Raw genomic sequence first — 13,837 nt, forward strand, 5'->3', positions numbered from 1 at the left:
CTCATCCGCCCTCTCCTCCTTCAAGTGTCCTATGTGTTTCTGTGTCATCTGCTTCCTTTTCAATCTCTAAGCTACTTCCTAATTTGAAGCCTTACTTAGAAAAACGGGAAGAGGGGCAAGAGACATGCCGGAGAATGGACTAAGCGCAACAAGGAAAATCTGCTCACTTTTTCCCCTGCTTAGTGGCAGTATAATGTTTGGGCCACACCCTGAGCCTTCATGAAAGTCAATCCCAATTATGCGAAACCTCGCACAGAGGAGATCCTGTGTCCCCCTGACTCTTCTTGTCTGGGACTCTTCCTTGGCCTAATCAGCTACCCCTTCTCTCTGGCTGCCTACTTCTGCGTCATAAAACACCCCACTTAGAGACCACCTCCAAGCAGATGACCTCATACCTCTTCCGCAAACCTAATCTCCTTCCTGGGCTCCAGACCCAATTTTCCTTCTTCCCAAGGGGCCACTCCTCCTGGTTGTACACTATTAATCTAATCCTATATAATAAAAAGCTTAATATGCTAAGTGTCCAGTCAGCCATTCAACCAATCAAAGCGTAATATGCTAATGATATGCTAAGGCCACTCAACCGCTCGCTATGACGTGCACTGGCCACCAGGGGGCAGATGCTCCAACCTGTAGGTTAGCTTGCTGTTGGTGTCCAGCCGATTGGGACTGAGTGAGGTGGGTCAGACACGCCCTGGAGCCCTCCTGAGGTCCCTCCCCGCTGGCCAGCTTCCCAAATCTCTCCCTGGCCCTGATCCTGCACCGGTCCCTGGTCCCTTGGCCTGGCCTGCGCCCTCTCACAATCCCGAACCCCTCGGACGATGTCAGAGAGCCGGTTTCAGCTCGATCCCGCAGGCCAGGCTGAGGGACCCCACTGGTGCACAAATTCGTGCACCGGGCCTCTAGTTCAGTATAAGGGTGTTGGTTAAGAACATAGATTTGAGCACAGACTCAAATCCCATCTCCATCCTTTACTAATCATGTGCCTTTGGGCATGTTGCTAAATCGTGCTCATCCTCAGTTTCTTCAGCTATAAAATAGAATAATAATAATTCTTATCTCATAGGAGTACATGAATGAACACAAGTCAAATGCTTGGCACAGAGCCTGGAACCTAGTAACTGCTCGGCAAATGCTAAATGTCTTTGGAATAGTCGTGGACATGAAAATAGCTTCTCATCTGGTCTCTTGGCCAGTTGTACATTCCCTCCAGTCCAGCTTACAGATTGGAAGTGCATCTTTCTCTAGGACACAGGTGCCTGAAAATATAATCCAGTGATGAGCCCTGTCAGCGGCTTCTACTTTTCCCTCTATTTCCTCAGAGATCGATATTTATGGCCTTAAACTTCACTCTCTTTTATAACTCTCTGCCCATTCCTCTGCCATTTCTAACTTCTGCTCTAAGGCACAACTTCTTACCTTCCCTCTTTCGCCATATCTGGTGAAAGATGGTACATAGGTTGAGCCCGAGACCCAACAACAAAACATGTGGGTACTGACAGCATTCTATTTCTTGACCTCATTGGTAGTTATATAAACACGGCTTCAGAATTGTTCAGCAAACTATACATGTGTGTTAAATGCTGCCTTCTCTAGAAATGATATATTTTACAATTAAATGCATACATGTGTGTACCTTATATACTATACGCAATTAAGTAGACATATATACGCAATGGAGTAATGTCTATGGTATTTTGAAAGAAAAGAATCAATGCCCAAGAATGTTATATCTCATAGAGAAAAAGAGACACTTTAAAAATGCAACAACTCCAAAGGTACACCCTCCATGTATACTGTCTTTTCTTAAAAATGACTCAGAGCCCTTGCCAGTGTGTTCAGTGGTTAGAGCACCAGTCCACACATCAAACAGTCACGGGTTCAATTTCCAGTCAAGAGCACATACATACGTACGGGGCGCATGCAGGAGGCAACGAATCAATGTCTCTCTCACATAGATGTTTCTCTCTCTGTCTCTCCCCAACCCCCACCCCCATCCTGCTTCCATTGTCTCTAAAAACCAGATGGGGGGGGGGGAACATCCTCCAGTGAGAATTAACTAAAATTACTCATAGTACTCCACCCAACCGAGAATAAACCCAAAGAATTTACATTTGAGGAAGATGTGGTATACAGGCAATAATAGTGGAAAAAACTAGTTAAACTTTAACATGGAAACTTTACTTTTTTATCTTTACTGTTGAGAGTATTACAGATGCTCCCCTCTTCTCCCCCTTATTGCTCCCTTCCACCCCGTTCCCAACCCGCCCCAGGACTTCACCACCCTACTGTCTGTGTGCATAGGTAAGATCATTGGTTAATCTCTTCCCATATACCCCTCCCCACTTCCCTCTGAGATTCATCAGTCTGTACCATGCTTCCATGCCTCTGATTCTATTTTATTCACCAGTTTATTTTGTTCATTAGATTTCTTGTGTGTAGGAAACACCCCTATGGAGCAGGACTTGCTTCAGTGGGGCTTTGGTGCTCACTGAGTCTGCCTGTTGAGTGTGTCGCTCATGGATGTGTAGAGTTGTAATCTGCTATGGTCTGAAGCTGTCCACGGGGTGCACTGGCTCTAGGGCCTCCAAGGAGGTGCAGTCAGCCACTGCCTGGGGCCACCCTGCAGGAGCATTTGTATTGGGCTTGGGGGTGCCCAGACGAGGCCCAGCTGGGAAGCAAGGCAGGCTCGTGCTAGTGCTGGGTCTTGGGCCTTTTTCTGATAGGCTTGGGGCACGCTGGCCCAGCTGCAGCTTGTTTAGAGATTTTAGCAGTCTGAAGCCGGAGCAAGGACAGGCCACTTATATGCAAAAGCTGCTGCAAACAGGTTGGGTGAGGCTTCCAATCAGATGGGGCTATAAATTGGATGGGGCGGGGTCTCAGGGAATCACCAGGGCAGAGCAAACAGAGATGGCTGCCAGTCAGCCCTGGGACCAAGGCGGTCCCAGCGCAGGAACAATGACCCCTGCAAGCACCTCCATTTGGGAGAAAGCCGCCCGGAGTTCCTGCCCCAATGCCAGACAATCCAGTTCCTTCCGGTATGTGTCTGGGTTCCCCAGAGCCTCGCCCTGATGCTGGAGCTCAGAGGAAGTGGGATCTTTGTAAATTGAGGATGTGCGCCAGTCCTTACTAAGGAACACCTAGGTCTCTAGCAGCCTCCGTGTCCCTGAGCCCCAATCCCCATTAGTTTTTACAGCGAGGGGACTTTTCTTCCAGCTCTGGGAGCCTGGGCTGGGGGTCTGGTATGGGACTGGGACCCCTTGCTCCTCCTGGGCGACCTCCGCAGAGGTGATCTCCCTCCCATTCAGCCAGCTTCCAGGCAGTTCTGAATGATGGTTGTTCTGTATTTTAGTTGTAATTTTGATGTGGTTGTGGGAGGTGGTGAGTTCAGGCATTTACCTACGCCACCACCTTCTCCTCTCTTAAAATGAGGTTTGGAAAGAGGCTTCTGCAGGGGTATGTGGGATGAACTGGAAAGAGGGGAGTCTAGTAATAAAATTCCAAATCTTGAGAGTGGCTATGAGAGTTGGCAAAACAAGGAAAATGTGAGAGCTACGAAATAAAGGTAGAATTGACAAGATTTTTTTTTATCCCTTGGAGGTGAAGAACAAGGAGCCAAAAATAATCTAGAACATCTAGCTTTGGGGCTAGGAACACCATGAACTGAGTGAGGGAAGTCGGGGGAGAGGGAGGCGGCGGGGGGAACAGGCTGGGAAGGAAATGAGTTGGAGGAGCTTCAGGAATGGTCATGAAAAGATCTCCAGGTCAAGGTCCAAGAGAGAGGTGGAAGGTCGACACACTAATTGGAGAGTTTGACAGGGGGGGGCTTAGTAAGACCAGTAGAATGGATGAAACAGTGGTGAAAGGAATGTTCTCCAACGTAAGTGTATGTACTGCTCAGAGAATCTGTACTGCAGACCAAGAAGAAGACAGGAATGTTGGAGGACCTGACATTTAAGGAGTTGGCTGAGGAAGAGGAGTCAGTGAAAAACAAGAAGTTAATTTCAGAAAAACAAAAGAACCAAGGGACACGATATGGCGAAGTTTTCCAAAGGAAGCAGCCAACAATGGCAAATGAGAAAGAAGGGAAAGTTGGCCTTCGGGTGCAGCAGGCGGATGTCGCTAGAGATTTTTTAAAATATATATATATATTATTTATATTATTATATATATATTTTTTTTTTTATTGATTTCAGAGAGGAAGGGAGAGGGAAGAGAGAGCTAGAAACATCAATGATGAAAGAGAATCATTGATCGGCTGCCTCCTGCAGGCCCCACGCTGGGGATTGAGCCAGCAACCCAAGCATGTATCCTGACCGGGAATTGAACCGTGACCTCCTGGTTCATAGATCGATGCTAACCACTGAGCCACGACCACTGGGTGTCACTGGAAATCTTAATTTCCAAAGGCCACTTCAGCTCCTCAGGCCCCACAGCCTTGTCCCACACTTAGGACATGTTCTGTGTCAGGATTACAGGGGTCATTTGGCCTGGTCCCTCCATCCCCTGATGTTCCAGCCTGTGATACAATCCCCGCCTGGACCCACCTTGTGGAGGTTTGTACTGGAAAGTGTTGCTACTCCTTCCTCCACCTCTGCTTCCATCCGGATATCCCTGGACAACTTGGAACCTGAACACTGGCCTCTTTCCCCACCCCCACGACTTGATTTCTCCCCAGAGGAGCCCAGCAGAAGAGGAAGCCAGCAATGCTACAATGTTTTCCCACATTCTGGTTTCTGGCGGACTCCTGCAGCTCCTCACAAGCCCAATGTGGCCAAAAACTAAACCCAAGGCAAAGGTTTAGGCTGTCCCGGGGAAAACATCTGAGCCACAGCAGTTCCAGATATCTCTGGGCACATGTGTGAGCAGCCCCTGCAGATCCTGCTTTTCCAGTTGGTGAATCTCATAGAAGAACACATAAAATGCTCACATTCAAATACAAAGAGCTTTCACACATTCCCACTTATGTTCACATGCACAGTCCACTAGTCAGCAAGATGAATACAAGCTTCTAACTAGGAGTCAGTCATGAAGAACCACACGAGCAATAACTCTTAGAAACTGCCCAACATTGCACACTTCCTGCTAAACTGCCTGCAGTTTCAGTTCCTAGATTCCACAGAAGTTTCTATGTGAGCTCATACATGCATGAGAGTGAGTGTCCCAGAAAACTGAGGGGTGTAAACAATGGGGAGATGCAGGCACAAAGGCAGCTCAAGGCTTCCTGTGGTCATTGGTTAAGAGGTTGCAAGTTAAATAGTGTGTCGTTCCCCTAAATCTATAGGCGAGACTAGACTAAGAGATCATTGGAACTGTCTAGATCCACTGCAGAAGGTAAATGGAACTTAGCCAGTACTACCACTCTCCCAAGGTAGCACAGAGTGGGGCTGAACTAGCCGGTTGCAACCTCTTTTGAGGAGAAAAGAGAGAGTAGTGAGTGAGTGTCCAGCTTCACCAGCTATGGGGAACACTGCTGGAGAAACCCAGTTTCCTTCTGCAGCCACCAGAATATTGAGGCAGGATCGCCACAACTGGAACAAGGCAGATAAGAATATCAAAGGGCATTAATGAAACTGCATTCAAAACTCCAGCAAGAAACTCACTCATGAGCTCATAGGATAACTTCATCCAAGGATCCTCCAATCTGGCCACCCGCAATGGCCCATGCTGAGCCTACACCTCCCCCAACTCTGCAGCCAAATCCTTGTGCACGTGTTGAGTGTGGTGGCAATATACAGTCTGGTAGACAGGGAAGGAGTGTGCTCAGGAAACAGGCCAGACTCTGTGGAAAGGAAAACCACAGACTTGAGCTATAGCACCACCTACTGGAAAACAAAAGAGGTTCCCAACAGCCAGCCTAGTAAATTGTAAGGTAGAGAGAAAATATACAAGCTTAAGAATTCTGCCAAGAGAGGGAGCAAAAAGCAGATATATTCATACAAAATTGGAGAAAGTTCCAGATATAGATAAAACCAATGAAAAATATCTCCTACCTAAGCCAATTAATAAATATCGGAAGAGGTGACTTCTACTTCAAATGCAAAAACAAAATGTAATATGCCAGGAACATGAAGAATCAAAGAACCAGGATATCTCTCACACACACACACACACACACACACACACACACACACACACACAACTATTAATAATCTTCTGGTAAATAAACTCAAAGACATAAAACTCTGCAATCTACCTGATAAAGAATTCAAAATAAATGTTTTGAGGACTCAAACAAAAACACACACAAAAAGACAATTTAACAAAATCAGGTAAACTATACATGAACAAGATGAGAAATTTAATAAAGAGATAGAAATCATAAAAAGAAACCAGATAGAAATTATGGGACTGAAGAATTAAGTGAATAACTTTTTTTTTAATGTTATAAAGAGCACCAGTATCAGAATAGACCAAACAGAAGATAGAATCAGTGAGCTAGAGGATAGGAACTTTAACATAATCTGGTCAGAGGAGATCAAATAAAAAAGAAGGGGGAAGCAAAGAAAGCCAACATGATCTATAGGACACCATCAGAAGTACAAATATCAGAATAATTGCAATTGCAGAAGGAGAAGAGAGGGAGAAGAGGGCAACATTTATTCAAAGAAATAATAGCTGAGAACTTCCCAAACCTGGGGAGAGAGACTTGTACATTCAATTTCCAGAAGCTAATAGATCATCATTATCCCAATGTGAAATGACCTTCTCCAAGACAAACTATAATAAAACTGTCAAAATTTGAAGACAGAGTGAGAACTCTAAAAGCAGGGAGAGGGGAGGAAATAGTGTAAACTACAAAGGAACGCCCATTAAGTTATCAGTGGATTCTTCAGCAGAAACTCTACAGGTCAGGAGAAAGTAGGATAGTATATTCAACATGTTTAAAGAAAAAAAATTGCTAACCAAGACTACTCTATCTGGCAAAGTTATCCTTCAGAAATGAGAGAGAAATAAAGATATTATCAGACCAAAAAAAAAGCTGAGGCTGAAAGGAATACTTTCAGCTGAAAGGAATACTTCAAGCTGAAATGAAAATATGCTAATTAACAGCATGAAAATATGCAAAATATATAATATACTGGTAAATGTAAATATATAGTTAGGTTTAGAAAACCCTAATTCTTCAATATGATGGTGAGTTAACCATTACCTATAGTATAAATGTTAAAAGAAAGGAGTATTAAAAATAACTATAACTACTGTTTTTTAACAAATACACAAAATAGCAGGTAAAATGTGACATCAAATCCATAAAAAGGGTGAAGCAAAAGGGTAAAGCTTTTGTATGTGATCAGAGTTGAGTTGCTATCAGCTTAAAATGGACTGCTTTGTCTATAAGATGTTTTATAAAAGCCCCATGGTAACCACAAGGCAAAAACACTATAGTAGGTTCACAAAAGATAAAGAGAGGGGAATGACAGCATATTCACAAAGATAAACAGAAAGAGAGGGGAGAAATGGAAAATAGAAAACAACCAGGAAGCAATTAATAAGATGGCATTTGTAAATCCTTACATAGCAATACTTACTCTAAATGTAAATGGATTGAATTCTCCAATCATAAGGTACAGACTGGCTGCTGGATAAAAATACAAGACCCAACTACACACTGCCTACAAGAGATTCTTTCAGGACACACATAGGCTCAAAGTGAAGGATGGAAAAAGATATTCCATGCCAGGGAAACCCAAAAGAAATCGTGGGTAGCTATACTCATATCAGACAAAATAGAGTTTATGCCAACAATAGTAGCAAGAGTCAAGAGGACATTATAAATGAGGCTAGCCTTCAGGGAACCCCTGCTTCAATTAAGACTGCTTCCAGATTAAATTTTATTAAACAAGAGGTCCTACGACTGAAAAAAATAGTGTTAAAATACTTTATACAAAACATATATACCACCTATAAATAAATGATAAAGAGTAACAAAATGCACACCTATGTGTGCCCGCCATCCAGCTTAAGAAAGAGCATTTCTTGTTTTTTTCTAAATTTTGTTTCCTGGTTTAAGTGTATATTTTCTATATTCACTATAGAAATTTTGCAAGCTCCAGAAGACTGAGAAAATAAAAATTACCACAGTGCTTCCCTTTTTATTCCGAATATATCGTCTACATCTGAAATTGATGTCTTCTTATACAAATTGTCCCCTTTTATCATCATGACCATTTTCCGCGGGCCAGCTCATTTCTCAGTATCCTTCCACCTCCAAGAAAATGATCCTCAGATACACTTATTTTTCGAATTGAGGGTTGTTTTTCCAAAAAGAAGCAGAAGCAGGAATTGATGGATGGGGGAGTCTTTCTTGTCTGGCTTCTACCTGAAACATAAACTAAATTAAGAGGCTGATAAAGCGCATCCTGTGGTGCCTGGCACAGGGCAGTATCTGGAGAGCAAATGTTGATTGATGACTGCGTCTCACGAGGCGGAAAGCATCCCTGGAGATAAAAGAGAAAACAAAGGCCAGCACTTTGGAGATAAACAAAAATGCCAGAGAAGCCTTCTCTACAGCCCAAGCCGAGTTCAGGATCCAGGGTGGATCTCAACACATATTGGGAGTGTTTGTTTCCTGTGCTTTGTCATTGTGTCTTTATTTAGTAATTATTTATAAAGAGCATAGAGGAGGTTCTGGGTGTTTTGAGGAAGGCCACAAAGAAGCCAACATGCTAGTAGGGGGAGTGCAGGAAGCAGCTGATCAATTATTCTCTCTCATCATTGATGTTTCTATCTCTCTCCCCCTCTCACTTCTTCTCTGAAATGAATAAAAATATTTTTTTTAAAAGAAGTCAACATGGCCCTAGCTGGTTTGACTCAGTGGATAGAGCATCAGCCTGTGGACTGAAGAGTCCCAGGTTCGATTTCGGTCAAGGGCACGTACCTTGGTTACAGGTTCCCAGCCCTGATTGGGTTGCATGCAGGAGGCAATCAATCGTGTATCTCTCACATCGATGTTTCTCTCTGTCTCTCCCTCTCCCTTCCACTCTCTCCAAAACAAATCAGTGGAAAAATATCCTCGTGTGAGGATTAACAACATCAACAACAACAAAGAAGCCAACCTGTGTATTGCTCTCAAGGAGTTAACAATCTAGTGGGGAGGTAGGACATGCAGACAAATAACTCCATACCATGTAAGAGCCCCTTTGTGGCCCAGCTCCCTGTACACAGTAGGTGTTCAAGAACACTCTGTTACACAGTGGCAGGAGAATCACAGAGCTTTACTACTGGAAGGATCTGAGAGTAGAGAGAGACCTCAGTGCAAGTTCTAACTCTTACTTTTACTAGCCGTTTGTTAAATGGGACCAACAATCTGTGTCTCCTTTGATGTTATGAGGAGTAAAAAGGATAATGAACATAAGCTGTAAAGGTCTTCACAATGTAAGGTGTCTTGGAAATACCCTTCTCACCCCACCCCAAATCCAATTTGAGCAATGGGGAGACTGAGACTCAGAAGAGAAATGACATGTCTTGCCCAATACATTGGAGGCAACGTAAAGACTGGAATTCTGGTTTCTTAACCCCCAAGCCCAGAGTGAAACATTGGGTGTACTTGCTAAGAGTAGTAGATGATCCTTGGCTCCTACCTAACCCATCCCAAACTCATGTATTCCTTCTTTCCACTACTTTCTACAGATCTTGTTCATGGCCCCTTGGATGGGCTACTGCCCCCATGGAAGCCAGGATAAAGCCCAAAGGGTCAGAAAATGCTTCCTTAAATGAGCATTGGGACTGTAGGTCTCCCACCACTCTACCCAACCTCATTGATCATAAGCACTCTACCTGGGGGTGTGGGGTGCTTCTCAGCATACACCTTCCTGCCCTGGGTCCACAGCCAGCTGGAAATGTGCTGCTGGGAAGCTCACTCCCCCAAATGGAGATTCATGTTAAAAATGCAAATGGCTTCTAAAAGGTTTCCAATAAATTAGGCACTTTTTAAACTTAACATTTCTAAGGTGCTTTATGATTTGGGTGGGGCTTGAACAGATGATTGGTTAATCCCCTTAGGAACATGTGTGCAGGCAGGTAGGTTTTGTTGCTCCCATTGTATGAGTGAGGAAACTGAGGCTCAGGGACTGGGGCTTGATCAAGGTCTCATGGCTTGATCGAGTGTTGGAGTCAGATGCAAATCAAAGCACTTTCTTAGGATCTTCCCCAAAGAAAAATGGTCTCTCCTATGTCTATTGCCCATCTTACCTCCATTCCTACCGAGGCTCTCTCCCACCTCTCTGAAGGAAACAAAGTCCTATGAATTATATTCAGGCACATCCATTAGTTTTGAACCAAGCAGAAATCCCAGCAACCCCATGACCTCTTTTTGAAGTCAGATATCCCCTTCTCCATGCCTCATGCTATAGGAAAACTGCGGGGCAGGCAATGAGATCATGTAATGACTGGACATATAACAGACACAGCCCTAGACTGTGGAGATTATTCCAGGTTGACCCTATTTAGTCCCACAGCCATTGCTCACCTGGCAGACTATGAGGCCATAGCTGTAGGACAGGACAAAATAGCTCTGCCACCTGCATCGTCCTCCTGGAAATGGAAAGAGCATAGGACCAAAGTCCCATCCTCAGAGCTTGTCTTGGAAATAGGTTCCCCCTCTAGTTCAGCCACAGCTATGGCCTGGTGACCTCACTTTAAATATGACTGTGGGGTGTGGAGCTGCTGACACTCACCTGACTGTCACACATCCCTGTCCTTTGTCACACTCTCCCTGTTGAGTGCAGAATTTTTCTCCCCAGTTATGCCTGGTTTTCAGACCTCCCTTCTGTTCCCAGCTCTAAAATACAAGGTGTAAGAAATGCTCTCTTAATTAAAAGCTTTCCATGTGGAACCTTTAACATGAAGGTTGCCCTTGACTCTTTCCTCTCTTCCTTTCTTCTCCCATAATTCCTCTTCATTCCAGCCAATCCCATCCCCACTCTACTCTCATTCCATGTTACCACCATCCCTCTATTATCCATCTCCTTTCCTTCCCACGATCAAGACTACAAGAGAGGCACCTACGGCACAAAACTTAAGGCATGAAGGACCCTCAGGGGCATTGGGCGTACTTGCTAAAAGATGATCCTCAGAGTGACTGTCCCTAGACACCTATCTTGCCTTATCCTGTTCACCCTTTCCCCACATCTGCTTTACATATTTAGACAAGTCTCTTTCTCCCATCCTTCCCTACTCTTTTGCTCTTTTGACCGCCTGGTAGAGTGTTTACTCTTTATACACACAGCAACTATATTATTTAGAATACCCATTCAGCTATTGTATTAAAAAAAACCAATATTACCATGCTATGCACATGATAGAAATGTATGTATCTTTGCTCTGACATCCAAGGGTAAGCAGTCCAAGGCTGACAGGGCGGCTCCAGGGGCCTCAGGTCCCTTGTAGCCTGGAGCTCTATGATCCTCAGCACCTGGCTTGCATCTTGGGTGGAAGACGGCTGCTCCAGCTTCCACCACCACCTTCACTGGTGGGGGGAACAGGTGGCTGCATGTACAGGCTGTTCCTTCCCTCCTGTGTACTTCTCACTCACGCCAAGAGCCCAGAGCCTGGCCAGGGAGCAGTGCCAAGCCCCTCGCTAGAGGAGAGATGTTGCTGGGTTTTTAATGCAAGAAAGGCCATCCCACCTCGCCATTTCATAACTTTATGCACCATCAAATCCTCACAGGGTTTATTCTGGATATTTTATCTAAATCCATTGAACCTAGCAGTTCCCTTGTTGCCCATTTGGTACTATGATTAATAGATTACTTCCTTAGGGATCCTAAATGAAACTGCCACTTAATCACCACATGAGGGTCAACTCAAAATTTCAGAATAAAAATAGCATATTGGTTAAAAGTGTGAAATCTGAAGTCATCTATTCCTTGGTTCCAAGTCCAACTAGCTACATCCGTGTTTTTTTAAAAAAAAAACCTGAAGCCTCAGTTTCCATTCCTGTAAAATGGATACACTAGTAACTATCTCATAGAATTACTGGTCAGATTAATGAGATAATGTATAAAACATTTTGCTCAGTAACCTGGCACAAACTAAACATTATCGGAGCCAAGGTTTGAATCTGGAGTCTGTGCTCTCAACCAGCATCCTTCTGCCTTTCCCAAGCCAGTTGTTCTTAACTTTTGGGGGGTCGTGTTCATCCTAGAGAGTGTAATTTAAGGTCTGGATCCTCTCCCTAGGAAAATGCAGTTAAAGGAGAATTTTCCAAAACATTTCAGAGACTTCAGGGGCTCCCTAAAGCCCGTCATCTATCAGACTCAGGCTTCACACCGCTATTTGTCTCGTAGATGCTGGAGGGAACTGCCCAGGGAGAACAGAGAAGCGGCGCCAGCGTCTCAGGACTTCGCCTCTGCAAACCCTGGGGGAGAGCGGAGCTGCGTGGTGTGACGAGGACGCTCGTTCACTGAGAATCAGGAACCGTGAGCTCCCGGACCGCAATGCCCTGCGAATGCAGCCGGGTCGCTGAGCCTCCGGAGATCCCATAGCTGCCTGAGATACGCACGGGCCACTGGCTAGACTGAAAGCTGGCGTCCCTCCCCGCATCCTGGAGTCACGAGACGGGGACTCAGAGCAGACCAGGTCTCAGAACTCTGGTCCAGGGCGCACAAGGGCGGTGTCGCTGTTCCTGGTGCTGAAAATGCCGAGGTCGTGGACCTGAGCTCCAGGTACTCCGCCAGGGCGGCCGCGGGAGCTGTCCAGTGCTGAACCCGGATGCGGCCCGGCCCGACCCGCGGGACTTAGACCCGAGCCTGCGGCACCCAGCTGAGCCTGGAGCCTGGACCCAGCTTCCGGAAGCTCTGACGCAGAACGCGGGAGAGCGGGAGCAGCGGGCTCCAAGCCGGACATGGACCTGCAGAGACTCGACTCCTACCAGGGGGGAGCTGGCCCTGACTTCCATGAGCATGTCCTGCATAAGGTAAGACTCCCCTCCAGGCCCCCGCCCCCGTCCCAACGCTGGCGCCCTCACCAGGAGTTCTGTCTGTTCCCCTGACTTGGCTTGGGGACTTATAAAAAATCTCGCCCCTATCTGTGAGCCTAGGGAACCCTTTCTGTTGGATCCTGTTTACTGCTCAAACCAGAGATGCGTGTGCTTTGGGGGAGGGGCCGCCGCCAGAGGCTCAGGTTGTCAGGAGCTTCGTTCATTCATTTAAATCGCCGGTGTCCCTTTCTCATTCACCCCCTCCTGCCTCTCATCCATTTGAACTCCCGGTGTCCCTTTCTCATTCACCCCCTCCTGCCTCTCATCCATTTGAACTCCCGTGTAACCCTTGGGGAGGCTGTTTGTCTTCCCACCCAGGCTCCAGCCCCGTTAGGTCCTACAGTTGTGGTCAAAGACCTCAATTCCTGGCCAACTGGCTAAAATTAGACACAGAAATGATCTGCAGCAGGAAAAAAAAATTGTTGTTTTCAAACCAGACTCCCTCGTGACTCCAGAAACCTGCCCTCCAGCCCTTAACTCGCTCATAGCTGCCTGAAACTGTTAGCTCACTTCAAAGTTCTTTTTCGTCCGTGGCTTCCCTCATTCAAGTTCCTTATGCAACTCAGTCCTCAGTAATGTAGGTCTCCTCTTGAAATGATTATTCAGGAAAGTGGCAGCCTCACTCTAGGCAACACTTTTTAATCCAAAATCCATTGCTTTGAAAGAATCAGAACCTTATTTGTAAAGGGGCAGGATCTCAACATACTTGTCTTATTTTTAAAGTATATATAGTAGAGCCCAAGGAATTCCTGCTGTTTCATTAGAACACATTGACTAAGGGATGTAGCACCCCCCCCCCTCCAACATTAGTTGCTAGGAAGAAGGGTTTTTAAATAAACTTTTATTGAAGTAAAA

General features: G+C 45.5%; 1 protein-coding gene across 1 annotated transcript in view; it reads right to left on the reverse strand.

The window, feature by feature from the left end:
• Positions 1 to 13,837, reverse strand: part of LOC103299427 (polymeric immunoglobulin receptor-like) — an 81,920-nt gene that overhangs the window by 34,893 nt on the left and 33,190 nt on the right.

Source organism: Eptesicus fuscus, chromosome 20 (genome assembly GCF_027574615.1).
Source record: "Eptesicus fuscus isolate TK198812 chromosome 20, DD_ASM_mEF_20220401, whole genome shotgun sequence".
NCBI classification, from domain to species: domain Eukaryota; kingdom Metazoa; phylum Chordata; class Mammalia; order Chiroptera; family Vespertilionidae; genus Eptesicus; species Eptesicus fuscus.